The 27,404-nt window shown below is 42.2% G+C and overlaps 1 protein-coding gene across 3 annotated transcripts in view; it reads left to right on the top strand.

Annotated features, from left to right (window-relative positions):
• Positions 1-27,404, top strand: part of SLC4A4 (solute carrier family 4 member 4) — a 363,718-nt gene that overhangs the window by 26,412 nt on the left and 309,902 nt on the right. The window contains exon 1 of one of the 3 annotated variants that reach the window (XM_044945801.2): positions 23,922-23,970. The exons of the other annotated variants lie outside the window; for them this stretch is intronic. The gene's annotated coding sequence lies outside the window, so the exon portion shown is untranslated. Of the gene's footprint in view, positions 1-23,921; positions 23,971-27,404 lie in introns of those variants that run through there. 3 annotated transcript variants of the gene reach the window in all.

Genomic DNA, 27,404 nt, shown 5'->3' with positions numbered 1-27,404 from the left:
ACTATCTCTCGAATTTTCTTTTAAATTTTATTTATTTTGATTGGAGGCTGATTACTTTACAGTATTATAGTGGTTTTGCCATATATTGACATGAATCAGCCATGGGTGTACACGTGTTCCCCATCCTGAGCCCCCCCTCCCATCTCCCTCCCCATCCCATTTGTGTGTGTGAAGAGCTCACAGTGTTTCGTGGGTCTTTTCAGAACACACATAGCATCATAGGGCCTCAGGCTGAGCGGAAAGTGAGCCTTGTCTCGTGAAGCTGAGGAAACAGATGCAGAGATAGCAGAGGCTTGTTTGGAGTTACCCTTGGAAGGAAAGTTATGACCAACCTAGATAGTATATTGAAAAGCAGAGATATTACTTTGCCAACAAAGGTCTGTCTAGTCAAGGCTATGGTTTTTCCAGTGGTCATCTATGGATGTGAGAGTTGGACTGTGAAGAAAGCTGAGCACCGAAGAATTGATGCTTTTGAACTGTGGTGTTGGAGAAGACTCTTGAGAGTCCCTTGGACTGCAAGGAGATCCAACCAGTCCATCCTAAAGGAGATCAGTCCTGGTTGTTCATTGGAAGGACTGATGCTGAAGCTGAGACTCCAATACTTTGGCCACCTCATGCGAAGAGTTGACTCATTGGAAAAGACTCTGATGCTGGGATGGATTGGGGGCAGGAGGTGAAGGGGACGACAAAGGATGAGATGGCTGGATGGCATCACTGACTCAATGAACATGAGTTTGGGTGAACTCCAGGAGTTGGTGATGGACAGGGAGGCCTGGCGTGCTGCAATTCATGGGGTCGCAAAGAGTCGGACACGACTGAGCGACTGAACTGAACTGAACTGAAGTCAGAGGTTGTCAGACTTACAGCCAGCTTCATGGACGTGATGACTGAAGTGCCTTGTCACCAAGGAAGTCAGCCAACCTCCAGGATGTCTCGTGGGCCATTTATAGAGACAACTTAGATGCCATCCAAGGAAAGCCATGAAGTGATGGGACCAGATGCCATGATCTTAGTTTTTTGAATGTTGAGTTTTAAGCCAGCATTAATCTTCCAACCTTGGCTTGTCCAAGTGTGTCTGCCCTCAGAGAGTCTGTCTTCCATCTGAAATAGTGAATCCAAGCCTCATTCCAAAATTGCTTAATCCCCACCTGAAATTTTGAGATCCATATTTCTATTCTTCTTTGATTTGGAACACTTTTGTACTTTCTTAATATTTTATGCACTGGATTTGGTTTCTTGGTTAGGTTCAGGGTTAGTTTTAATATAGTCTTCCTACTGTGTTTAATCCTCAGGAGAAGGAATGGATGTAGGCAACATTGTGTCTGGCTGGGAAAGCAGCAGGCAGAGGTCCAGTGCTCTGAGGCTGGGTGGAAGGTGGGGTGGCCTTTGCTTAGAGCAGGTGGTGAGGAGCAGTGCTGACCTGCTCTGGTCCAAGGGTCTCACCAGAAATGAGAGAAGAGCCAGGAAGTCACTAAGACCAGAATTGGGCTCCCCAGGGCAGAGTTACATTGGGATTGGAGAACTGTGGAATGTGAAAGTGAGAGGCATAGGTTGAGACCAGGTGAATGAGGAAGTGTTGGCCTATATTCCAAAATGGTAATGATGTTTCCTGTGTATGTGTTTATGTGTATGCGTGCACATGTCAATAGGGTGCCAGGTGCAATTTTGGGTAGGCCAGGTCACATTATAGAAACTGGGATGAAATCGATACCAGAGAGCCAAGCAGAGGGATCGCCATGAGGCCCAAACCCCTTTAATGCTGAGGAGAGTTTTCTAATGAAATTGGAGTGTGAGACGTGAAGATGTCTCAGACTGGGATCATTCTACATGCACTGTTGCTAACTGGCATGTAATTTGTACCTTCTTTTATTCTCTAGCAGTAATCCTGAATTTTGTCTCAAAAAGAATTGGCCTGTGAATGCAGTTCTTGACATGTTAGAAGGAGTCAGTGAAGCAGGAGTAAGGGGGTTTCTGTTCTTTGTTTGAGGTTTGCACACGCAGGAGAGCGCTGCTGCCCAGCTGGTGGGCTTGAAGGCAGGGGCCACGTTTGCCACCACACAGGCTCATCTTAGCATGCAGAGCTGAGTTTCCATCGCACATCAATTGCTCTTTAAAAACAGTCATTCCTGAGGCTGTCCTGACAATGGGTATTGTTAGATACAGTGAAAGATGAAAAGGTAAGAAGGAAACCTGCCTCTTCTGCTCCCACTCAGGCTGCTGCTCCTCTTCAGTGTCGTCCTGATGCTCTCATAGCACTAACGCCTCCATGGTTGCTTTCTTTTTTAAAAATTGAAATGTAGTTGATTTACAGTATTACATTAGTTTCAGGTGTTCTCACAAAGCGATTCAGTTATACACAAAATATATATATTTTCAGATTCTTTCTCATTATAGGTTACTACAAGATATTGAATATATTTGTGCTTTGATAGTAAATCCTTGTTTATCTACTTTACGTGTATTAGTATGTATCTGTTAATTGCATATAACTAATTTATCCCTCCCTCCCACCCTTTCCCCTTTGTTAATCGTAAGTTTGTTTTCTGTGTCTGTGGCTCTATTTCTGTTCTGTGAATAAATTCATTTGTATTATTTTTTAGATTCCATGTAGAAGTGACTGTCGTATAATATGTGTCTTTCCTTGCCTGACTAACTTCACTTAGGCCTCAGTCTGTTAATGTGGCTCCCAGATGAACCCCAGTCCAGTTTGTGGATGGTCTGTGTGCAGAACTGAACCACATGGGGCTCCTCCTTTGGCATCCACTGAGCCTGCACTGAGGGACGTAGAAGTGCCTTCGGCTGTGGCCTCCCACCTTGGTTTCCATAGCCTTGTATACAGTACTTCAGATGGTGTGTCATTCTCAGCGTGGGATGACGCTGGCCAACAGCTGTTAGAAAAATAATGGCCCCGTGGCGGAGGGACCAGGATGAAGGTGGAAGTGGTTATTCATGCTTCTCTAGGGACATTCTAGACTTTCGAAGCTGTTGACATTTTCTAATCAAAAAGTTGGTGAAATGATGGATTCATTTGCTAATGCTTTTGACCTTTGTCACGTCATAGAATGCTTAGTAAGTAATAATATTTGTATAGTACTCTGGATGAGCAGTCTAGACATCTTGTGGATTGAGGTAACTGGCCTGGGGCCCTGTCTGTGCCTGACTCTGCCTGGAATGGGGAAGGACATCTCAGCCCACCTGGAGCATGGTCCCAGCGCACTGGCTGGGAGCCATCAGGATTCCTGGTTGACACAGTGGCAGTCTTATTAGTGAAATAAATTCTGTGCTAGGAGCTTGAATTGCAATTTTTGCTTTTGCTGTGATTCCTTCCTGTGCTTAGAACTTCCATTTGTTTGAATTGTTATCAGTTCGGTTCAGTCTCTCAGTCGTGTCCGACTCTTTGTTATATCTCTAACCTATTTCAGTAGAACAACCTATCTTATTAGCTATTAAGCATATTGAGAAGATAAACCGTGTGAACTCTTTGAGCACTAGAATAATACCCTGGACGATTACGGTGGTATCACAGAAATTTGGAAGTCCTTGTGTTTATTCTGCTGTGCTCCACTCAGTCCTGTTGATTGTAGACTAAAACAAGATGGACTTGTTTTTTTTTGGCAGGGAGTTATGGGGGTGGGGGAGTTCATTAATTTGCTTCTTACTGCTTTTTTTTGGTTTACTAAGAACTTTCTATTCTGGCCCTGTCCATGGTGCAAATAGCTGTGCTTTCAAAACAACTTATTGTCATAATGGCACCCGTTTAAATTAATCAATATGTGCTCTCAGTTTCACTATATTTGGCATCATTTGCTGGGTCTTTGAGGGAAAGGTGATGCTCCTCCACTGATGCTCTGGGTCTGCTTCTCCAGGAGTCTCCATCTACCTTGTACCTTTCCCTCGTCAGACTCTTGAGAGTCCCTTGGACAGCAAGGAGATCAAACCAGTCAGTCCTAAAGGAAATGAACCCTGAGTCTTCATTGGAAGGACTGATGCTGAAGCTGAAGCTCTAATACCTTCTTCACCTGATGTGAAGAGCTGATTCATTGGAAAAGACCCTAATTCTGGGAAAGATTGAAAGCAAATGGAGAATGGGGCGGCAGAGTGAGATGGTTAGATAGCATCACTGACTCATTGGATTTGAATCTAACAAACTCTGGGAGATAGTGAAGGACAGGGACCCTGGTGTGCTGCAGTCCATGGGGTCGCAAAGAGTCAGACATGACTTAGCGACTGAATGGTAACAACAACAAAGGGTGGGAGGACACAGGAAGTGGACCCTATGCTGGGCTCTTTGAAAACTAACAAGGGACAGGCTTGGTTTTCGAGTCAGATCTGAGTGTCAGTTTCCATTCTTCCTCTCTTAATGTCTGCATTCTTGGGCCTTTCCCTTTATGGCTCTGAGACTAGATTTCTTCCTAAGAAAAATGGAGCTTAGAGTAACTCTAGCACTTGGGCCTTGTTATGAAGACCACAACTGATCCAGCTATATGGATGAGAACTAAGTGTACGTGTAATTATCATTATTGGTAGTTCCTTAGCATTATAGAGAGTCAGTAGTTTTAGTAACACAAGAAAAATTATTATTACTCATCTACCAAGTCTGTCATTTCTATTTTAGGAAATCATTAATCTTAGAAAATTAGTTCCTACCAAAGCTATATATTGGTAAAGACCCGGCAACACATTTTTTTCTTTCTTTTCTTACCTACATCCCCTTGTCACTTCTATTTTTAATTTTTCCTTTACTCTGATGTTTAAAAATTGGCATTTGGGATCATTTTCAATATTTTCCAAGCCTGAAAAATTACACAAGCCAGTCTGTGTTTCACAGGGTGACCACCTTTCAAAAATATTCCGTTGGCTTATTTCCAGTCCTCAGGCACTTTTCCAGTGAGTCGTCTGAGTGTTATCAACCAGTTGTGACCTCTGGCATGTGAAGAGGGGCAGGCTGATGACCTCTTTCCTTGCTGCCCCTGCGGGTCACTTAAGGTTTAGAAGAGGGAAACTCTCTTGTTTCTGGCTCTCCAAGCTGGGACTCGTAAGTTTGGAGAGATTTTGGAACAACTGCCTGGTTATTTATTCCTCCTGTTCCATGCAGGGATGGAGGTGTGGCATGAGGGCATTGGAATCAGGCAGAGCTGGGTTTGAATTCCCTCTCTGCTAGTTGTTAGCAAATGTAACCTTCATGAACTTGTGCCTTTCCGGGGAAAGTTAAGGACCTTCCTGTGTAATAAAACAAGCTGCCTGGGTAGACTGCAGATCTATGACCAGCACCTATCATGCAGTGTGCTTTTTAAAAACAAATTGTTTGTCCTTTGTACTGTTTGATTTTTTAAAAATGTTATTTACTTATTTAGTCTGTGCCAGGTCTTAGCTGTGACACCTGGGATTTTTGTTGCAGCATGTGGGATCTTTAGTTACAGCATGCAAAATTAGTTGTGGCATGTGGGATCTAGTTCCCTGACCAGGGATCAAACCTGGGCCCCTGCAATGGGAGCAGTGAGTCTTAGCCACTGGACTGCCAGGGAAGTTCCCAGGGTGCTTTTGTCTATATTATCTTGTAAGTTTCCTGCAATTGAACAATGTAGGTATTATTCCTAAACCCATTTTTCAGATGAGAAAATTGAGACTTAAAGAATTAATAACTTGAATTACTTTAATTCGTAAAATATTATTTTCTTTATTGAAATATAGTTGATTTACAATACTAGTTTTAAGTATGTAACATAATGATTCAATATTTTTATAGATTATATTCCATATAAAGTTGCTATAAAATATTGGCTTTTATTTCCTAGGCTGTACAATATGTCCCTATAGATTATTTATTTTACACATACATCCCCTACCCATATTTTACCCCTTCTCCTTCCTTTTACCCATTGGTAACCACTAGTTGGTTCTCTGTATCTGTGAGTCTGCTTCTGTTTTGTTATAGTCATTCGTTTGTTTGATTCTTTAGATTCCACATGTAAGTGATAATGTATAGTATTTATCTTTATCTGGCTTATTCACTAAGATTTATAGCCTCCAGAACCATCCATACTGTTGCAAATGTCAGAATTTCATTCCATCCTTTTTATGGCTGAATAATATTCCATTGTGCATATGTCTTTTTTATTAACATTCATCTGTTAATGAACCCTGAGGCTGTGTTCTTGGCTGTTGTAAATAATGCTGCTATGAGCACTGGTGTGCATGAATCTTTTCAGTTTAGTGTTTTCATTTTCTGTAGATTATACTCAGGAGTGGGATTATTGGATCATATGTTCAGTAGTTCTGTTTTTAGCTTTTTGAGGAACTTCCATAGTGGCCGCATCGTTTTACATTCCCACCAACAGTGAATGTACTGTTTCCTTTTTTCCTATCCTTGCCAGTCTTTGTTGTTTGTAAACTTTTTGATGACAGCCATTCTGGCAGGTGTGAAGTGATACCTCATTGTGCTTTTGATTTGTGTTTCTCTAATAATTAGTGATCTTGAGCATCTCCTAATGTACCTGTTGGCCATTTTTATTTATTCTTTAGAAAAATGTTTAGGTCTTTCACTCATTAAAAAAAATTTTTTTTGACTGTACGGGGTCTTCGTTTTGGTGCATATGTGTGAGCTTAGTTGCCCCACAGCATGTGTAATCTTAGTTAGTTCTCCAACCAGGGATTGAACCCGTAACTCTTGCATTGGCCGACAGATTCTTAATCACTGGACCACCAGGGAAATCCCTCATTTTTAAATTGGGCTATTTTTTTTTTTTTTTTTTTTAGAGAAATTGTGTGTGTGGAATAAGGTCAGGGGAACCAGAACTGGACAAACAATACCACTTTTAAGTTTGCCCAGACGTCCAAGTTTCTTCCCTTAAGTAGGCTAATCCTGACTGAGAGTGAATGTTTCTGCTAGTGTATGGGCCATCAGTGCCAACGACAAAACAGTGCAAATCAATAGTGTGATGAAGTGATAAATGATTTGGCTATTAAGAAAATGGCATCTGTATAGGTTAGCAGGTAGTTTTTAATCTATGGGTGCTTATTATATGCTTGCCTTTCAAAGCCCATTGTAAACAAAAATGAAGGTCTCGATGAAGGTCACTTCATTTTTTAAGAAAAACTAAGATCATGGCATCTGGTCCCATCAGTTCATGGGAAATAGATGGGGAAACAGTGGAAACAGTGTCAGACTTTATTTTTTGGGGCTCCAAAATCACTGCAGATGGTGATTGCAGCCATGAAATTAAGACGCTTACTCCTTGGAAGGAAAGTTATGACCAACCTTGATAGCATATTCAAAAGCAGAGGCATTACTTTGCCAACAAAGGTTCGTCTAGTCAAGGCTATGGTTCTTCCTGTGGTCATGTATGGATGTGAGAGTTGGACTGTGAAGAAGGCTGAGCACCAAAGAATTGATGCTTTTGAACTGTGGTGTTGGAGAAGACTCTTGAGAGTCCCTTGGACTGCAAGGAGATCCACCCAGTCCATTCTGAAGGAGATCAGCCCTGGGATTTCTTTGGAAGGAATGATGCTAAAGCTGAAACTCCAGTACTTTGGCCACCTCATGCAAAGAGTTGACTCATTGGAAAAGACTGATGCTGGGAGGGATTGGGGGCAGGAGGAGAAGGGGACGAGAGAGGATGAGATGGCTGGATGGCATCGCTGACTCGATGGACGTGAGTCTGGGTGAACTCCGGGAGTTGGTGATGGACAGGGAGGCCTGGCGTGCTGCAATTCATAGGGTCGTGAAGAGTCGGACACTACTGAGCGACTGATCTGATCTGATCTGATGAAGGTCGCAGAAACAGGCAGTGATCAGCTAGGCATGGTTTCCACTGGGTATGAGAACCATCACTTGCTCTTAACTCGCCTTTCCTACTGTTGACTCTTAGTTTTACAGAACTGTAAGCACGGGTAGGCAGACTTACAAAACAGACTCAAAGGTCTCCATCAAGGCTGGAATGTAGTAGTGACAGTCTGACTTGCACTATTTTTGACTCTTTCTTTTCAGCTTGGCTGCAACTAGTAAGCTGGGAGGACTGTAAAAGGACTGTAAAAGCTACAGGAGGACTGTAAAATCTCCAAATGGAGATTGGAGAGAAAGTCATCATAACTTCTAAGACTCTTCTTGGTGAAGGGAATTATCTTCTGCTATTTAAATGAAGAAATAATTCTTTCTTTTAAACTAGTGGTTTGTGAAATTGATTCAAGTTGATAAAAGTTCACAAGCAAGTCCCAGATCTCCAGAGAGGAAATGTTATGACACTGAATAGATCTTTAAGAACTGACTGGTGTTTTACTTTGGTCTTTAGCTATCATGTGTTTATCCAGATAATTGATTTTTGAGATAAGGAGAAAAGCAAATTTAGAAAGTTGCCTTAGACAATATGTGTATATAATTTCTTCTTGGAGTAGGTATGTCTCAACTGATTGTAGTTCATTTATTTGTGATTATCTATTAAAGATAACACTGATATTTATCCTCTAGTTTCAGTTATTTGTTTGATGCCCTTTCTAACCAAATGCATACAGCTTCCTACTCATTTTTGGAATGCCATCATTGAATATGGTTATTTGAAACTCAAAATGTATTTTTTTGATAGAAAATAATACCAGAATTATGCTTGGGGTTCCATTCAACACCACTGAAGCCTATTTTACCCATTCTGTACCTAAAACACTACTTTAGTACTGCTGCTGCTACTGCTAAGTTGCTTCAGTCGTGTCCGACTCTGTGTGACCCCCATAGAGGGCAGCCTGCCAGGCTCCCCGGTCCCTGGGATTCTCCAGGCAAGAACACTGGAGTGGGTTGCCATTTCCTTCTCCAGTGGATAAAAGTGAAAAGTGAAAGTGAAGTCACTCCGTCGTGTCCAACTCTTAGTGACCCCATGGACCGCAGCCCATGAGACTCCTCCATCCATGGGATTTTCCAGGCAAGAGTACTGGAGTGGGGTGCCATTGCCTTCTCTGACTTTAGTACTATACAGTTATTAATTATTTCAATACTATTAGCTGATAATCTATGTGGATTCTATTATTATGTAATCTTGACAACTGCTTACATCTTCATGTCTCACTTTCATCATCTGTAAAATGGGGATATTAATAGCACTTATTTCATGGACTAGTATTAGGTTTTAAATTATTCATACAATGCACTTATTGTATTAGCTTTTATTATTATTACTATAATTTGGCCACATTTGCAGTAAATAGCTTTTTGTGAGTTGTCTTTGGAACCTAACCAACAAATGTAATATTATTTCTTTGGGAAAAAAATAGGTGCCCTGTATTTGGCAAGAAAGGAATATTGTGTCACCAGGACATCCTTCTTCCGCTTTCTCCCTGCACCTCGCCTAGCAATAGAAGGGACTGTGGTGGTTTTGGATACTTTCTGTTCTTCCAGGATCCCAAAGAACGCTCATTGTCCTGTCCATGAACATCATTCATTTGTACATACAGGCAGCCCTGACTTTCATACCTTCAGCTTTGATGCAAACTATGTTTTAATATACAAACAGCACCCCCCACCCCAGCTGGTAATGCCGTTTCACGATGCGCTTGTGTTCTTTGCACTCAGTGAGGAGCTGGAGGGAATTTGCAGAGGCATCTTGAACAGCCTGTGGTTCTGTTTTGTCAATGTCACAGTTTTCTTTGCATCTCAGTGTTTGTGGCTACAAAATATGGATGTTTTGTTGCATTTTGTGTGTGTGCTCAGTCGTGTCTGACTCTTTGCAACCCCATGGACTGTAGCCTGCCGGGCTCCTCTATCTGTGGAATTTTTCAGGCAAGAATACTGGAGTGGGTTGCCATTTCCTACTCCACAGGATCTTCCCGGCCCAGGGATCAAAACTGTGTCTCTTGTGTCTCCTGCTTGGCAAACGGATTTTTCTTTACTACTGTGCCACCCGGGAAGTTCCTGTTGCATTTTTAACATGCAACTTTAACACAAATGAGGGGAATATTTTCAAAATGCTGATGCTTGTATTGAGAAACATAAACATACCATAAACTTTGTTTTGTTTTGACTAAGATGAAATTATTGGGCATGATAAAGTCACTCCAGTACTCCTTGGGTGAGAGCCTGTGGATTAAGGTGTGAAGGAAAAGAAAACACACGTTGAAATCTTCCTATACATTTTAATTTATTATGTCTAAAATGAGGGACAAGAATGTGGTCATTTGAGTTTATAATAATCTTTGGGAAAGGAACTGTCTCTATAACTTGTGAGTATATTTGTTACAACTTTTCTATTAATACATGTTTTCTGGAAGGCACTGGACGTAGAAGAAAGGAGACTTAAATAGGATAGTTAGGAATTTTTTTAAAAAAGCTTTTTTTTGGGAAAATATCAAACATGAAAAAAAGGGAGAGAACTGTACAATGAACTCAAATCTATCATTATTTAGCTTTAGCAATTCCCAGTATGTTTCCAATCTTGTCTCATAACCCTTCCCCGCCTTTTTTTTTTGCTGAAGTATATTCCTTTTTGAAAAATTTTTGCCAGAATATAGTTAATTTACAATGTTATGTTACTTTCAGTTCAGTTCAGTTCAGTCGCTCAGTCATGTCTGACTCTCTGAGACCCCATAGACCACAGCACACCAGGCCTCCCTGTCTATCACCAACGCCTGGAGTTTACCCAGACTCATGTCCATTGAGTCAGTGATGCCATCCAACCATCTCATCCTCTGTTGTCCCCTTCTCCACCTGCCCTCAATCTTTCTCAGCATCAGGGTCTTTTCAAATGAGTCAGCTCTTTGCATCAGGTGGCCAAAGTATTGGAGTTTCAGCTTCAGCATCAGCCCTTCCAATGAACACTCAGGACTGATCTCTTTTAGGATGGACCGGTTGGACCTCCTTGTAGTCCAAGGGACTCTCAAGAGTCTTCTCCAACACCACAGCTCAAAAGCATCAATTCTTTGGTGCTCATCTTTGTTTATAGTCCAACTCTCACATCCATACATGACTACTGGAAAAACCATAGCCTTGACTAGACGGGCCTTTGCTGGCAAAGTAATGTCTCTGCTTTTTAATATGCTGTCTAGGTTGGTCATAACTTTCCTTCCAAGGAGTATGCATCTTTTAATTTCATGGCTGCAGTCACCATCTGCAGTGATTTTGGAGCCCCCAAAATAAAGTCAGCCACTGTTTGCACTGTTTCCCCATCTATTTGCCATGAAATGATGGGACCAGATGCCATGATCTTCGTTTTCTGAATGTTGAGCTTTAAGCCAACTTTTTCACTCTCATCTTTCACTTTCATCAAGAGGCTCTTTAGTTCTTCACTTTCTGCCAAAAGGGTGGTGTCATCTGCATATCTGAGGTTATTGAGATTTCTCCCGGCAATGTTGATTCCAGCTTGTGCTTCCTCCAGTCCAGCGTTTCTCATGATGTACTCTGCATATAAGTTAAATAAGCAGGGTGACAATATACAGCCTTGATGTACTCCTTTTCCTATTTGGAACCAGTCAATTGTTCCATGTCCAGTTCTAACTGTTGCTTCCTGACCTGTTACTTTCAGGTGTACAGCAAAGTGAATCAGTTATATATATATGTGTGTGTGTGTGTGTGTATACACACACATATATCTACTCTTTTCCCATATACGTTATTACAGAATATTGAGTAGAATTCTCTGTGCCATTCAGTAGGCTCTTATTAGTTATCTATTTTACATATAGTAGTATGTGTCAGTCCCAATCTCCCAATTTATCCATATCCTTCCTTACTCCCTGGTAACTATAGGTTTATTTTCTACATTTGTAACTCTAATTCTGTTTTGTAGATAAGTTCATTTGTACTCTATTTCTAAGATTCCACATATAAGCGATATCATACTATATTTGTCTTTCTCTGTTTGACTTCACTTAGTATTGTCGGGGGAGTGTGTAATTTCATCCATTCTGTCTCGTCGCAACAAAAATTTGAAGGGATGGACCAGTGTTACAGCCCTCAGATGGACAGTTGTTACAGCTCTTGGATGGACCAGTGTTACAGCTCTGTGTTACAGCTCAGTTTTATTTAGAAAGTAAAGGAAAATACATCCTCGAGGCATGAGGGGCTGCTGACCCAGAAGATGCGAAGAGAAGAGAGTTCCCCTGCCCAATTTTGGCTCCTCTTTTCATATGTTTTTTTTTCCCCTCCCCCTGGGCCTGCCCTGTGTAAATTGGGCTAGCCAGGAGTGCTGTTTATTTCACCTGAGTTCCTCACTCCAGTCTTCGGACCTTCCTTTGTTCTATTTTCGTGGGCTTTTCCTTTGCTTGTCTTCTAGCTACTGCCATTCTGGACTCCTTTTTTCTACTCTAACTGCCTAAGACTATGATGATCTCTAGGTTCATCCATGTTGCTGCAAATGGCATTATTTCATTCTTTGTTATGGCTGAGTAATATTCCATTATATATATATCATGTATTATTCCATTACATATGTATATACATATATATATATATACACCCCACAACTTCTTTATCCATTCCTCTGTTGATGGACATTTAGATTGCTTCTAACAGCTATTAAATAAAGACATTAAAAATATAACCCCAATCCCATTATTATACCTAATGGAAATTAATAGTAATTCCTTAGTATCATCTAATACCTAATTAATATTCAATCTTCCTTAGTTGTCCCCTAATTTTTTAAAAAATGATTTGATTGAATCAGGATCTCAAATTGCATATTGCATTTGAGAGTTACATATGGTAGATTGCTTTTCAATCTACCAGAGTAAAAGAGGGTGTTTTTAATTTGAGAGTACTATGCTTCTTTGGGATGGCCTACCCCTTGCTAAGAATCCACTAGAGCCAAATAAGCATTTCTTCCGCCCCTAGGCAAAGGATGACAAACTGAGGGCATTTACCTTAAAATACAGTAGATATTAACTAAGGAATTTGCAATCGTTCTCTGTCTTTCCTATTCTCACAAAATTAATCCAGAAAATTTACTGTTAAAGACAACTTTAAATATATGTCTTTATTATGTAAAATATAGATTTGAGTCACGGGTGTTAAAAAGCCACCAACAAATCAATTCCATGCTGTTCTCTTGACACGTAGGTATTAGTCATCTGCTTTGGCATCTTCTAACACTGAGTTGCCATCCCTGGGGCACATTTAGGTAGGTGAGGATTCAGGTGGCAACTGCAGAAGTCATGAACTTTGAGGCTAGTTTGCAGAAGTTAATAAAGATTATATGAATATAAAGTTAATGCAGATCAGCCGGAATTCAGAGGACTGACCCGAGGCGGAAGTCAGTGCACAGGCTCTGACCGCTGGGGATCCAGTCTTCTCAGGTGGGTCTGCACCTGAGAAGGGGCCTGGCTGCTGTAGGAAGCTGCCCTGGCAGACCTGCTGGTAACTCGCATGCTGTGGCTCCTGGAAGACCTTCTGGGTAGAATCAGGTTCCAGGAAGGGCCTTCATGAAAATGTTTATTTAATGACAGAGATTTAAAAAGTAAAGAAGACTGTAAGCTTGAGGAAATATCACAGCTGCTCAGAATCCCCCAGTGGTTTCTAGTTGCTCAGAGTAAATGGCTAAGCCCTCTGAGTAGCCTCCCAGGCCACGGCGGCTGCTCCTGTGTTAGCTCTATCTCTCTGGACTTGATTCCCAGCCTGCTCTGCTGTAGCCACTGACCTGCTTGATGTCCCAAGAATCTGCCACTCTCCTGCCTCAGGGCCTTTGTATTTGTTTTTCCCTTGAATAATTACTTCCTCATCTCCTTCAGGTCTCTGCTCAGTGTCACTGAGTGAGATCTCTCCTAACTGCCTATTTAAAACTGATTCCCATTGTATCCCATCCCTCTAGCTCCCCCTAAATCTCTTCCTTGCTTACATTTTTTTCCATAGCAGGATCACCTTCTAATGTATTATGCAGTTTACTTTTAAATTTTACTTCTTGCCTATTTTTCCACTATGGATTTATCCTTAGTGCCTAGAATAAGGGCTGTTCATAGGAGATACTCAATTAATTGGTTCAATGAATGAGTAGACGAGTTAAACTTTGGAAAATTTGATCACAAGTATACACTGAGAGATTCCTTGAGGAAACTGAAGGATAAACTTTGAAAAGTACAGTAAGTCTACTTCATAGGAATGAGTTCTGTTCTGAGAGCATGTTTGTAATTCCAGTTTGTTCTTCGGACCAACAAAGTTAGCCTAAGTACCCAACTAGCACAATTGGCTGCATAGTACTGTACAGTAATAGGTTTATAACACTTTTAAATACAAATACTACATAAAAACCAAACACAAAAAATAAAACATTTTTAATCTTACAGTCCAATACTTTGAAAAGTGCAGTAATACAGTACAACAGCTGGCATACAGCAATAAACTGGTGGGAGGTGGTGGAGCTGAAGGATTGTCAGCAATAGGAGGTGGAGGGCAAGCTGCAGTTTCACTCATGCTTGGCATTGACGCACAGGTTCTGGTTCCTTGCTTGATTCAACTCTATCTATAAAGATACTGTACTATTGTACTCTATACAGATCTGTACAGTAAACTACATAAGAGCAGAGCTACTTGCAGAGATGCACACATGTTTCAGTGTACACCAGACACGTGAATTAACTTAATGTCATTGAACACTCAAATGCATATTCACATGTGATTGGACATGCTAACGCATATTCACATGTGATTGGACATGCTAATGCATATTCACGTCTTTGAAAGTTTGCAACTTGAAGGTTTGTATGCAGGGGACTTACTGTATTGTGGTAAGAGACATTTTGGTAAGGGAATGTGGATTAGAGAAGTACTTTCATTGTTCGTGTAACAGTGAGCAGTGCTTATATGTTTAAACTTCATGTTTATGAGATAAAGTAGTTTTTCTGCTTAGTAGTATAGCCCACACGGGAAGTGATGCATTCTTCTGACTTTTGATACAGTAGACCCTTTTGGCTATTTGCTGGTAGCCCTGAAGGGTCATACCATGTAGTCATTTGTGCTCTGTAGAGATGCTCATGGTGAGCCCTGTGCTACTGGTGAACCCAGACTGAGCCTGGCAGATGGCACACCCCCTGAACTGCAGGTCATCCTGATATCCCTCTTTTCCTTGAATTCAGAAACTTGTACAGTTACACTTGACCACATATTATATCAGAAATTATATGTTACCATGTTATTTGTGAGTTTGAACATTTGCAGAATAGGATTGAGAGGAGGAGTTTTATGAATGTCTTGGGTCTGCATACTCTGGAGGTATTCTGGTGAGTCTGCTGTTTCTCCAAAGATCTGTTTAATCTTTGTGAGCCTGGATTCCTGGCGAGTTTGGAACAGATCAGTCAAATTAGGTGAAGGGAGGCAGCATGACATGTAGTGGCTAAGAGCACAGACTTGAAGATCTAGACAACCTGGGTTTGAATCCTGACTTTGACAATTATTAGCTGTGTGACTTTGGTAAGTTACTTAATCTCTCTGTGCCTCAGAGTTCATGATGATAAAAATGATGCATACTTCACTAGAATGTTGTAAAAATTAAATGAGCTAATAATATTTGTAGCAGTTACAACAGTGACTGGCACATAGTAAGCTTAACCTCAGTGTTTATTAAATAAAGATATTTCTTTGGGAAGCCTGTCATAGGGTCCTTCAACTTTTGGCCAGTAGGTACACCCAGATAGGGTAAGAGGTGAGTGTAAGTGATAGAATCTGAAGTTATGAGAAGGCATATTGAAGTTAAATAAGATAAAAAAAGATTCTTGAAGGTGATCGTTGATGGACATCCGTTAGATTAGTTATGAAAGGGTATAGGAGAGTGCTTAAGATAAACTTCCTGCCTGGGTCTTAGCTTACTGTGTGATTTTGAGTAAATTATCAACTTAAAATTACAATTCTACATGAGTATGTTGAAAGTATTTACCTTATGGGGTTGTCGTGGGGATTGAATCAGACAAGCATTGTAAAGTGATGAGCCCAACACTTGGTATGTAGTAGATGTTTTAAACATGGGACTTTTGAAGAATTAATTGATAATCAGAGTCCCTATCCTCAGTCCCCACATTGTTATAGGTATTGAAATCTTATAACTAGAACCTTCAGCCCCGTCCTGTTATTAAGCCAGCTGGGCACAATTTTACAGCATCACAAATGAAATACTACATGCATGATGCTTAACACAGTGCCTGGCATGTAACAAGAACTCAGTAGAATGCCAGGAGCCTCATCCTTGCTACCTGTTGTGGTGGCCAAGATGGAAGATGTGAATGGGGTGACTGCCACTTCAGGTAGAGGTGGGAAGGGAAGGCTGTTTTCTTCAGGGTCAGCTCTTGGTGTCAGAGGTGGGAGGTCACGGGCTGTACCTGCTCAGCTGCCCTCCAGCTGACTCCCAGCGCTGTGTCCCGGAACAGACGCCTACTCTGGAGTTCCTGTCCACCCGCCAACCTGGATCTGACCTGAGGTCACTGTAAAAGCCGCAGTGAATGTCTGCCAAATCACAGACTCAAGAGGAGAAGTACGAAATTAACTCTGGTTATCTGGGCTGTCCCTGTGCTAATTACTATAGATAATTAACATTGACTATGTATAATTTTAAAGTTAGGCTGCAATTTCCAGAGCTCAAAGTTTATGTTGACATTTCAAACCCTAATTTCCTTTTGCAGGTATTTGCTATCCAGCGTCTTTATTGGTTTACCTAAACACATTACAGAGTTTTATTTGTTCAGTTGCAGGCTGAGGAACAAAATTGAGCCTTCTCTTTATTTTCTTGGGCTCCAAAATCAGTGCAGATGGTGACTGCAGCCATGAAATTAAAAGACGCTTGCTCCTTGGAAGAAAACCTATGACAAACCTAGACAGCATGTTATAAAGCAGAGACATTACTTTGCTGACAAAGGTCCATCTAGTCAAAGCTATGATTATTCCAGTAGTCATGTATGGGTGTGAGAGTTAGACCATAAAGAAAGCTGAGCGTTGAAGAATTGATGCTTTTGAACTGTGGTGTTGGAGAAGACTCTTGAGAGTCCCTTGGACTGCAAGCAAATCCAGCCTGTCTCCTAAAGGAGATCAGTCCTGAATATTCATTGGAAGGACTGAAGCTGAAGCTCCAATACTTCAGCTACCTGATGCTAAAGCTGAAACTCCAGTACTTTGGCCACCTGATGCAAAGAACTTGACTCATTGGAAAAGACCCTGATGTTGGGAAAGATTGAAGGCAGGAGGAGAAGGGGATGACAGAGGATGAGATGGTTGGACGGCATCACCAAGAAGATGGATATGAGTTTAAGCAAGCTTCAGGAGTTGGTGATGGACAAGGAAGCCTGGCGTGCTGCAGTCCATGAGGTCGCAAATAATTGAACACAACTGAGTGACTAAACTGAACTAAACTGATGGCTTCTCATACTTCTTCTGGATTTTTAAAGCAGTTTAAGCTGTGATTTAAGTTTGTTCATTTGTATAATTATTAAGCAGATATTTGCTTTGAACCTATTGTGTGACAGATCTAGATACTGCTTAACTTTAATAAATTAAAAAAAATTATTTATTTTTAAACTTTTTTTCAAAAGTAGACAAAGGGAAATTCTCTTGATTTTAATTTTACATATTTATATGCAATTATAATTATAGTCTATAGAAAGGGTTAAGTTCTCAAGTTAGGTAATAAGGAGAAAGTTAAACAATTAGGATTATTTAAAAAAAAATCTCATAATTCACCCACAGACATAACATCATTCAGGGGATATAGTGTAGCCTCTTCCTCACTCTTTGGAGCAAATCGCTGTTTTGACAAGTGATTAAAAGTTAGCTTGTAAATGGGGTTCATGTTTGAAAACTACACTCAAGGTCTTTGCATTTAGAGATAGGTTAGTTCCAAACATGTGTGTGCTCTCAGTGTACTCCTTCCTCACTTGTTTTTTTTTTCCCAAAGTACATATTTTATTTTCATAGAGTAGTGCAAGTGGAACATAAGTAATGTTGTAATCCAATTTAAATGGCATCATGTGCTGGCTAGCTGTCCTGACTATGGGTGGTAGCAGATGTGGTTGGCCTTTATAAGGCAAAGTCGTACATATAGCATCCCGGATTAATTGATTGATCGATCCATTCATTCATTCTTCAACATTTAAAGAGGAAATTGCAACCCACTCCAGTACTCTTGCCTGGAAAATTTCCATGGACTAAGGAGCCTAGGCTATGGTTTTTCCAGTGGTCATGTATGGATGTGAGAGTTGGACTGTGAAGAAGGCTGAGCACTGAAGAATTGATGCTTTTGAACTCTGGTTTTGGAGAAGACGCTTGAGAATCCCTTGGACTGCAAGGAGATCCAGCCAGTCCACCCTAAAGGAGACCAGTCCTGTGTGTTCATTGGAAGGACTGATGCTGAGGCTGAAACTCCAATACTTTGGCCACCTCATGCAAAGAGTTGTCTCATTGGAAAAGACCCTGATGCTGGGAGGGATTGGGGGTAGGAGGAGAAGGGGACGACAGAGGATGAGATGGCTGGATGGCATCACCGACTCGATGCACATGAGTTTGGGTGAACTCCAGGAGTTGATGATGGACAGGGAGGCCTGGCGTGCTGCGATTCATGCGGTCACAAAGAGTTGGACACGACTGAGCGACTGAACGGAACTGAACTCAAGGAGCCTAGTAGGCTACTGTCCACGGGGGTTGCAAAGACTTGGACACGACTGAACGACTTCACTTTCACTATACTATGTGTAGTGACTGTGCTTGAATCTGGAATTAGAAAGACTTCAGAAGGATGGTATTTGCTCTTGAAGAGCTTATACGGTGGTGCAGAAGTCTGCCATGATGTGTCCGAGGACAGTTGTGTGAGGTTCAGTGATGGTGATGTTCTCTGTTGTACATGCTACATGAGAAGCAGACACATTTAATGAGCCAGTGAAGAATGGGGAAAGGAGTGTGGCTCTTTTGGGGGAAGGGTGTGTCTAAGAATGTAGAGAGTATTCTAGAGAGTAGGGTCTAGAAGAATGGGTTAACCAGGGCAACGTGTTATTTAGAGGAAACAGCATGTCCACAAAGGCATGGTAGCCTGATCCGGGAATGGAATGGTATGGAGAGTGGCAGGAACTCTGTGTAGAAAGCTCATGATAAGCCTTCAGCTCCATGTTGAGCAGTTTGGACTTCATCTTCAATGTAATGAATGATCTTTAAAAGGAGAATGATACCAGACTGTGTTCTCTAGATAGATGGATAAGTGGGGAGTGAGTTCAGAGCCAGGAAGACCAGTTAGAAACCATGGGAGGGCAGGTAGCAATCCAGTCATGATACACTCACTTCTAAGCCTGAAGTTGGCGTGTTGCAGGGTGGGTTTCCAGCTATCGAAGCCCTTTCAATAGGGCTATCTTCCCTGTCGAAAAGAAGAGTTGCTTCCCTTCTTCCCTTTACTCCGCCTTCTTTACACGACAACTGGTTCAGTCTGGCTCTTGGCTGGAGACCTGGCAGTGGATTTGGGGGGACGGGATGGACGTGCTCAGAGCCATCCTCCTGACTCCTGAAGAGAAGTCCCAGTCTTTCCATTCTTGCCTCCCCCTTCTCTTAGGATCTTTCTGTTTTCACTCCAGAGCCTTTGAGGGAGGACAGTTGCAAGTTATGAGTTGAGAAGGGAGCCTCCGTTTCCTGTCCCTAACAGTCAAAACTCCAGGAAAACTTTCACTGGGCAAAGTGCTGAATTTTTGACATAGGAACTCTGATCAGAAGCTGTAGCATATGGTAGTCGGGAAAACAAGTAGATCTACCCATTAAAATAAATTAAATGATGTAAGGGTAATTCAGGCTTCCCTAGTGGCTCAGATGGTAAAGAATCTGCCTGCAATGCAGGAGACCCAGGTTCAATCCCTGGGTTGGGAAGATCCCCTGGAGGAGAGCAGGGGATCCACTCCAGTATTCTTGCCTGGAGAATCCCATAGGCAGAGGAGCCTGGTGGGCTACAGTCCATGAGGTCTCAAAGATGTCAGACATGACTAACATTTCACTTCACTTTTCAAGGGTAATTCAGGCGGGTGTCCCAGGGGGTCAGACGAGCTGTTCCCTTTTCAGCACAAAATACCCTCTCCAGCACATTCTGCTTTCATCTGTCACCAGTCCTGAGCTTCCACGCCCTTCCTCAACCCAGAGTCCCTGTCTCTATCCTGCTACCAGTTCTTTTAAAAAAAATTTATGTATTTATTTTGCTGTACCGAATCTTAATTGTGATGTGCAGGATCTTTGATCTTTATTGCTGCATGTGAGGTCTTTAGTTGTGGCATGTGGCATCTAGTTCCTTGACCAGGCACCGAACACCGGGCACTGCCCCCCTCCCCATGCATTGGGAGAGTGGAGTTTTAGCCATTGGACCCCCAGGGAAGTCCCACACTACCAGTTCTTTTCTTGTCCTTTATTGCTGAGCCTGTTCCAGCCTTTCAGAACTCAGTCAGCCATCTGAAGACAGTGTAGGAGACTGTCCCCAACATGCAGAAGATGGGAGAGAGGAGTTTGATACCCAGCCTTGAGGGGCAGTTCATTGCTGGTCTCCCCAGTTGATACTCCCATGCATTTGCTCATGGGGACAGAATTACAGCCTTTGGGATTGTAGGCCGGTTAGTTACTGTACTTTCTGGGTCCTTGAAGCCTTAGATTTAGATTCAACTAAAATTCACTGCTGGGCATACACACTGAGGAAACCAGAAGGGAAAGAGACACGTGTACCCCAATGTTCATCGCAGCACTGTTTATAATAGCCAGGACATGGAAGCAACCTAGATGTCCATCAGCACATGAATGGATAAGAAAGCTATGGTACATATACACAATGGAGTATTACTCAGCCATTAAAAAGAATACATTTGAATCAGTTCTAATGAGGTGGATGAAACTGGAGCCTATTATACAGAGTGAAGTAAGCCAGAAAGAAAAACACCAATACAGTATACTAACGCATATATATGGAATTTAGAAAGATGGTAACAATAACCCTGTGTACGAGACAGCAAAAGAGACACTGATGTATAGAACAGTCTTATGGACTCTGTGGGAGAGGGAGAGGGTGGGAAGATTGGGGAAAATGGCATTGAAACATGTAAAATATCATGTATGAAATGAGTTGCCAGTCCAGGTTCGATGCACGATACTGGATGCTTGCGGCTGGTGCACTGGGATGACCCAGAGGGATGGTATGGGGAGGGAGGTGGGAGGAGGGTTCAGGATGGGGAACACATGTATACCTGTGGCGGATTCATTTTGATATTTGGCAAAACTAATACAATTATGTAAAGTTTAAAAATAAAATAAAACTTTTTTTTTTTAAAAAAAGAAAGAACTATCAGAGACAAAACAAACAAAAAAAGTAAAATGAAGTTAACAATAAAAAAAATAAATAAAATTAATTAAATTTATTCACTCTGGGAACATATTTAATCCCCTGAATCACTTATCAAGTGTTTAGGGTCATTTTTAAGGACAATTGAAGTGAGTGGTTAGCTAACTCTCCCAAGGTTACAGTTACTAAAGTGCATGTCTGAGATTTGCACCATTTTACTTGATTCTGCATATGTGTGGATGGACCAGCTTCTGTAACTGACCATCATGTGAAATAAAGTTTAAAACAGATTTGCAGATGAGCTTTTTTAATCGAAACTCTTATTGAAATAAATATAGATTCACATGTATTTTTAGAACTAATACAAAGAGATCACTTCTATATGGCTACTATTACCTCACTGTTAACTTTTTGCAAAACTTTAGTATAATATCACAACCAGGATTTTGGTATAATATCACAACCATGACTTACTGATCACATATAATGCAGTTATTCAGATTTCCTCAGTTTGTACTCATTTCTTTGTATGTGTGTGTATGTGTTTTCCATTCTGTATAGTTTTATTACCTGTGTAGATTGATGTATTCATCACCACAAGTGAGATGCTCAACAGGACCAAGTCAGCAAGGAGTTGGATTTGAAATTTCCAAATCTGTTTTCTGTCACCTTTTTATAACAACGAACACCACCTCTGCCATCTCTGTACTCTTGTCACACTAACCTGTCCTTCGTATCTAAAATTTGGTCATTTCAAAAATACTGCAGTTCATAAACCAGAATTATGTGTGGTGTGATCCTGTTTGGGATTCAGTTTTCATCTTTCATCCAGTCTGCAGTCTGGTTTTGTGAGGGGCTGTCATCCCTTTCTCCCTGGACCGGGGCCTGTGTATTGATGCATTTACAGCCTGATGAGGCATCCCCGACTTGATGGACATGAGTTTGAACAAGCTCCGGGAGATGGTGATGGACAGGGAAGCCTGGCCTGCTGCAGTCCATGGGGCCGCAAAGAATCAGACACAACTGAGCAACTAAACTGAACTGAGGGCCCTCGTGAACTCTGCTGAGGGGACCTGTTTGGCTTTGTTGCCTCCTAATTGCTGGGACTCGCCTCTGCTATTAGTCATCTTTTGGGTTTGCCACACTGAAGTTTCTTTTCCCCAGTAGGTATTTCCAGAGCTCCAGCAGTCTCCACGGTTAAGCCAGCGCCCACATCCTTCTCTTTCCTCCCTGTGGAAGCCAAAGGCCTTCTCAGCACTGGTGGGGACTGGTGAAGTTAGGAAGGAAACGGTTGCAACTTTTCCTCCGCTCCTGCCCTCCACTTCCCTGTAGTGAGCACATGTGGCCGATAGATGGCAGTATTCTTTGCAGCGCTGGGATTGCTGACCCCTGTTGCCTGTGCTTTTGGAGAACTGATGCTGTTCTTTACGTGTGTGTTGAAAACGTGGAAAGCAGATTTTCCAAAACAACAAAGACACCAATAAAACACTGTGTGGTTTCCAAAGTCTGAAAACATTACACTGGCAAATGATTGGTGATGCTAATGATTCCTCTCTTCTTAGAGATGATTTGAATAGGAAATAGAATTCGGAGAGATGTGTGTGTCTGTGTGTGTGTGTGTGAGTGTATACTTGTAAATGTCAGTACTGGTGGCTCCTGAAAAAGACCTGTGAAAATACCAATTTTTTTTGCCTCTCACGTGATCTAACCAGCTGAGAAGCAGGGGCAACCTGCATTGAGCTCTGAGACTTGAGACGAACTCCTTGTACCCCTCAAGGAAAGGCCCTTACACACAGTGTAAATATAAATTTACAGCAGCAACAAGTAATAACAATGATAATACAACTCTTCACTTCCTGGTACTTGTCCACTCCCCTCCGTGCGTCACTTTGGTGTGTGCGGGCATATGTGTAAACATTTGCTGTGCATGGGAAAGCTGTTGTAAAGTGAGAGATTACGGGGTTCCCTGGCTCTTGTAAACAGATCAGGCTAGTGAGGATAAAGTGAGATGAGTTTAAATATGAGGTTAAGTAGTAAATTTTAAGCTGTATGCATGGAAAGAACCATTGGTGTTGAGCTCAGATACAGACTTATGAACAACTGGAGCTACTCTGCTCCTGAGGGTGCTGTGCATGGTCTGGTGCCTTCTTGAAAGCAATCAGGAAGCACCAGTATTCATTCTATCCCCGTGTAGCTAAGTGGAGAGCAGGGTGTGGAGGAGAGGGGCTGGCGGTGGGAGTGGGGCTGCAAGCTCCAGAATGATTCCTCTCTGTACACATGAGCATACCAAGGTGGAAGGGCTGTTTTCTGCTTCCCTGGGTCTGAGCGGTGCTGCTGCTGTGACCCTGCAGCTGAGAACATAGCTGCATTCCGGGGTTGACAAGGGAACATGTGGCTCCACCTTAAGCAGCAGCCTTTTTGCTGCTAGTGCATCCTTTGGCAAAAGCCCTTGCTTCGGAGGAGAAATGCTCTGCATAAAGTTATAACCCTGAAACCAGATGCTGTTACTATAGAGACGAGTGAAATGCTACCGTGGGAGGCAGAACCCGGGAGGGATGAGAGAAGGGAGGTGGGAGGGCAAGTGAGGCGAATCTAAAGGCTAGCACACAGAGACCTTCAACCTTTAGCAGCACTGTGACGGGGCATGCTCGCATTCTGAAACTTGCGTGCTGGCGGCCTGCCACTTGCTGACTGGCTGAGTGGCAGCTGCATGCGCTGTGTGGACTAGCTGGTGAGCACGTTGGCAGTTGGCGAGGGCTCTAGGGCTGGGAACTCAGAGGGGTGGAATGTAGATGGGTGCCCAGGGCCCAATGGCCGACAGATTTGCACAAATGTTTCTCGTGCCAGGCTTAAGTCACCCTTACAAGCCTGTGCAGTGATTAGGACCGGCTGTTGAGGGCCAGTCTGTTTGGCAGCTGATTTGACATGGGTTACAGTTAAATCACTTGCAGCTCCCAGCATAACAGAGGATGGGAGAAGCCCCACATTGGGTATGCGGATTGCTGGGGGAAGGGGTCTGACTTCTGCTGTCAGAGGTCCTGCTGAAGGAAGGCAGTGTTGGCCCCGCGTGGATTTTGTACTGACTGGTATGACCCTTCTCCCCGTGATGCTGGTGAGAAGCTTCCAAATCTATTCTGAACTTTGCCTCATGCTGACGACAAGAGCAGCCTAGGGAACTGTTTAGAAGCATGCTCCCTCCCTTCTTTGTTTTCAGCAAGTGCAGTTGGTGTGAAAGGAACATTTTAGCGTAGATTTTGGGGGCCTGATTAGGAACTAGAGGAGTTCATTTCTTCCTACTGATAGAGGGAAAAACTGGTTGGGTCAGACGGGGCATTTTAAAAGATATCTCTGTCTTACTAATAATAGCAAGCAACTGCTGAGAGGATTTGGTCTCGGGTGGGGTGTGCACAAACCCCAACAATGAACACTTGTGGTATAAAGATGGAAGAAAGCTATAAAATCCCTGAATTCTGTGTCAAAGCCCAGATGTGCCAGGCTGCACTTGCTCTTGACAAGGAAAGGGCTGCTCTGGGCATGCAGGTTCTATATTTTCAGTTTGCATTTTCCTTTGCACTGTTTACAGGGAGGAGGGTGCTTATAGATGCTCTGCACTGTCCACCAGAAAGAACTAGGTTTCTAGTTACTTGCTATGTATAGTCTTGGAGGGAATGTGAAATATGTATCAAAGAGCCAACGAATGCCCCTACCATTATGCTCCCTCTAACCCGGAGCCTGTGGACAGTGCTTCAGTCAGGCTGGATGGTTTTCTCCGCCTAGGAAGTGATTTTGGCATTAAAGCTTGTCTAGTCTCCTTTAGTTGTTACTGTTGACTTCCTTCACTTCTGCTTTGATTGTTTGTTGTGTGCGATTTGGGGAAGAGCTTAGGTGCAAAGGTTAACCTTTTCATATAGGAAATGTGTGAAAAGTTAGTAAATGGCTTTGGGACCAGCTTGGTTAGTGGTAGGGGTGCAGAAATGACTATAGAAAGTTGTGTTGGATTCTGTAGGTTTATAGGACCAGAAAGCGTGCACTTTGAAAATAAATGTGGGCTACACTACTCTTTGTTTCCTGAAGGGGAGATAGTAAGTACCAGGAGTGTAGATGCAATAGTACAGGATCCAGTATTTTGTTGTTTCCAGGGTCTTTTAAGGAGATTTCTCTATTAACCTGTCATCTTCATCTAGGTCTACAAATGCTGGATTACTGGTGGGTTCTTGCTCTTTGGATCAGCCCTCAGATTGCTAGGGGACGTCTTCAAGAAGGCAGATGCGATTACATTATAGCCTTTGTCTGTTGTCTTGCTCATCACTGTGTCTCCAGTGACCAGAAGAGCCCCTAGTAGGTACTCAGCCAATATTCACTAATGAATGAATGGAGGATGTCAGGGAAGAGAAAAGGGAATGATTGAATGCTGTCTGTGTCTAGCACTGTGTATGGTATGTTTCAAGTGCTTTGGTCATCATCACCAATGGCCTCCCTATTGCCAAACCCCTTTTTATTCTGATTCTTTCTCAGCCTCTCAGTAGCAGCACTCTCTTTTCTCAGCTTCCTTGACATCACTGTTTCCTGGTTTTCCTCTTACCTCATTGACTGCTTTTGTTCCTCTGCTCTGCTTGTAACTGTTGGCATGCCCGGCATGCCTGGCACTTGGTCTTATGTCAGCTTCTCTATTTCTGCATTTTCTTCCTGGATGATATCATCTAGTAATAACTTCAGACACCAGCTTTATTCATTGATTCCCAATTTTTATCCCCAGCCTTCGGCTCCTGAGCTCCAGACTTTGACCTCTAGTTGTGTGCCTGACAGTTCCTTTTTCATATATAATAAGCATCTCAACCATAACCTTGCCAGAAAAGAACTCTTGATTCCTTCCTTGAAACATGTTTTTCCTGTAGTCTTCCCTGGGCTCCTGAGATAGTTTCTTAGTCTCTTTTAGTGAGGAAACATCCTGACTAAAAGAAACGGGAGACTTAAGAGATGCAGTTTCCATCCTTGGGTTGGGAAGATCCCCTAGAGCAGGAAATGGCCACCCACTCTAGTATTCTTGCCTGGAAAATTGCACGGACAGAGGAGCCTGGTGAGCTACAGTCCATGGGGTCACAATGAGTTGGACCCAACTGAAGTGACTTAACACGCATGCATGAATTTTTCACATAACAGCCAGAGTGGTCTTTTAAAAGACAAAGCAGGTCAAGTCCCTTTCCATCTGAAAACTCTTCAGGGGCTGCCATAACACCTAAAATTCTAATCGCTTACCGTGGCCTGTGTGGCCCTGATTCCTTCCACATTGTTACTTCCCAATGACCTTCCATCCCTCTGTCCAGTCTTTCTGGCCTTACTCTGTTCCTGAAACATGCTAAATTTCTTCCCCCTTTGGGGCCTTTGCATTGTTCTTCCCTTTGCTTGGAATATTCTGCCCCCAGATTGTTAAATGCCTGGTTCCTTCCTATCATTTTTGCCTCTGCTCAGATGTCACCTTCTCAGAAGCCACATCTGAATCAACTTATGCTAAGTAGCCCACTACCTTATTTTTTTTTTTTTTCCTGCATTGCACTTACTGATATCTAAGATTATCTTGTTCATCTATTTATTATTAGTTTCGGAGGCATTTTGCCTGCCTTATTCAGACATGTGTTCCTCTCCCTCCAAGAGTACCAGTTCCAAGAGTGGCAGGAACGTAGCATACACTAAATAAATATTTGCTGAATTGGTGAGTATGTTGGATAATTTAATTTTCATGGAAAACAGAGGCTCATAGAGGCTGGTAACTGATTTGACCTCTCAAGTCTTCACAGCATTTTCTTTTTTACTGTGATCCTGTTTGCTGACCCATTTCCTGTTTGCATTTAATTTTATATTTTTAGAGTATAGAAAAGGAAAAAGATGAACTGTGTGTAAGAGCCATATCCCAGAAGAAAAGATTCTTCAACTTTCCAAAGTAATGAGTTTCTTTATGGCATTGTCCGCCAACCAAGGTTAGGCAAAAAAGAAAAAAGGAAAGAAGACAGGAAAGAAACATAACTTTATTAAACATGTCATAGGTGCTAGGACAAAACTGAATGCTTTCATGTGTGTTACCTGATTTTAATTTCAAAGCAATCCCACATAGTTGATATTATTACCTCCAATTTCCTAGATGGAAAAACTGAGGCTTAAAAATTTGGA

Source organism: Bubalus bubalis, chromosome 7 (genome assembly GCF_019923935.1).
Source record: "Bubalus bubalis isolate 160015118507 breed Murrah chromosome 7, NDDB_SH_1, whole genome shotgun sequence".
NCBI lineage: Eukaryota > Metazoa > Chordata > Mammalia > Artiodactyla > Bovidae > Bubalus > Bubalus bubalis.
This window is presented reverse-complemented; position numbering and strand designations above follow the sequence as displayed.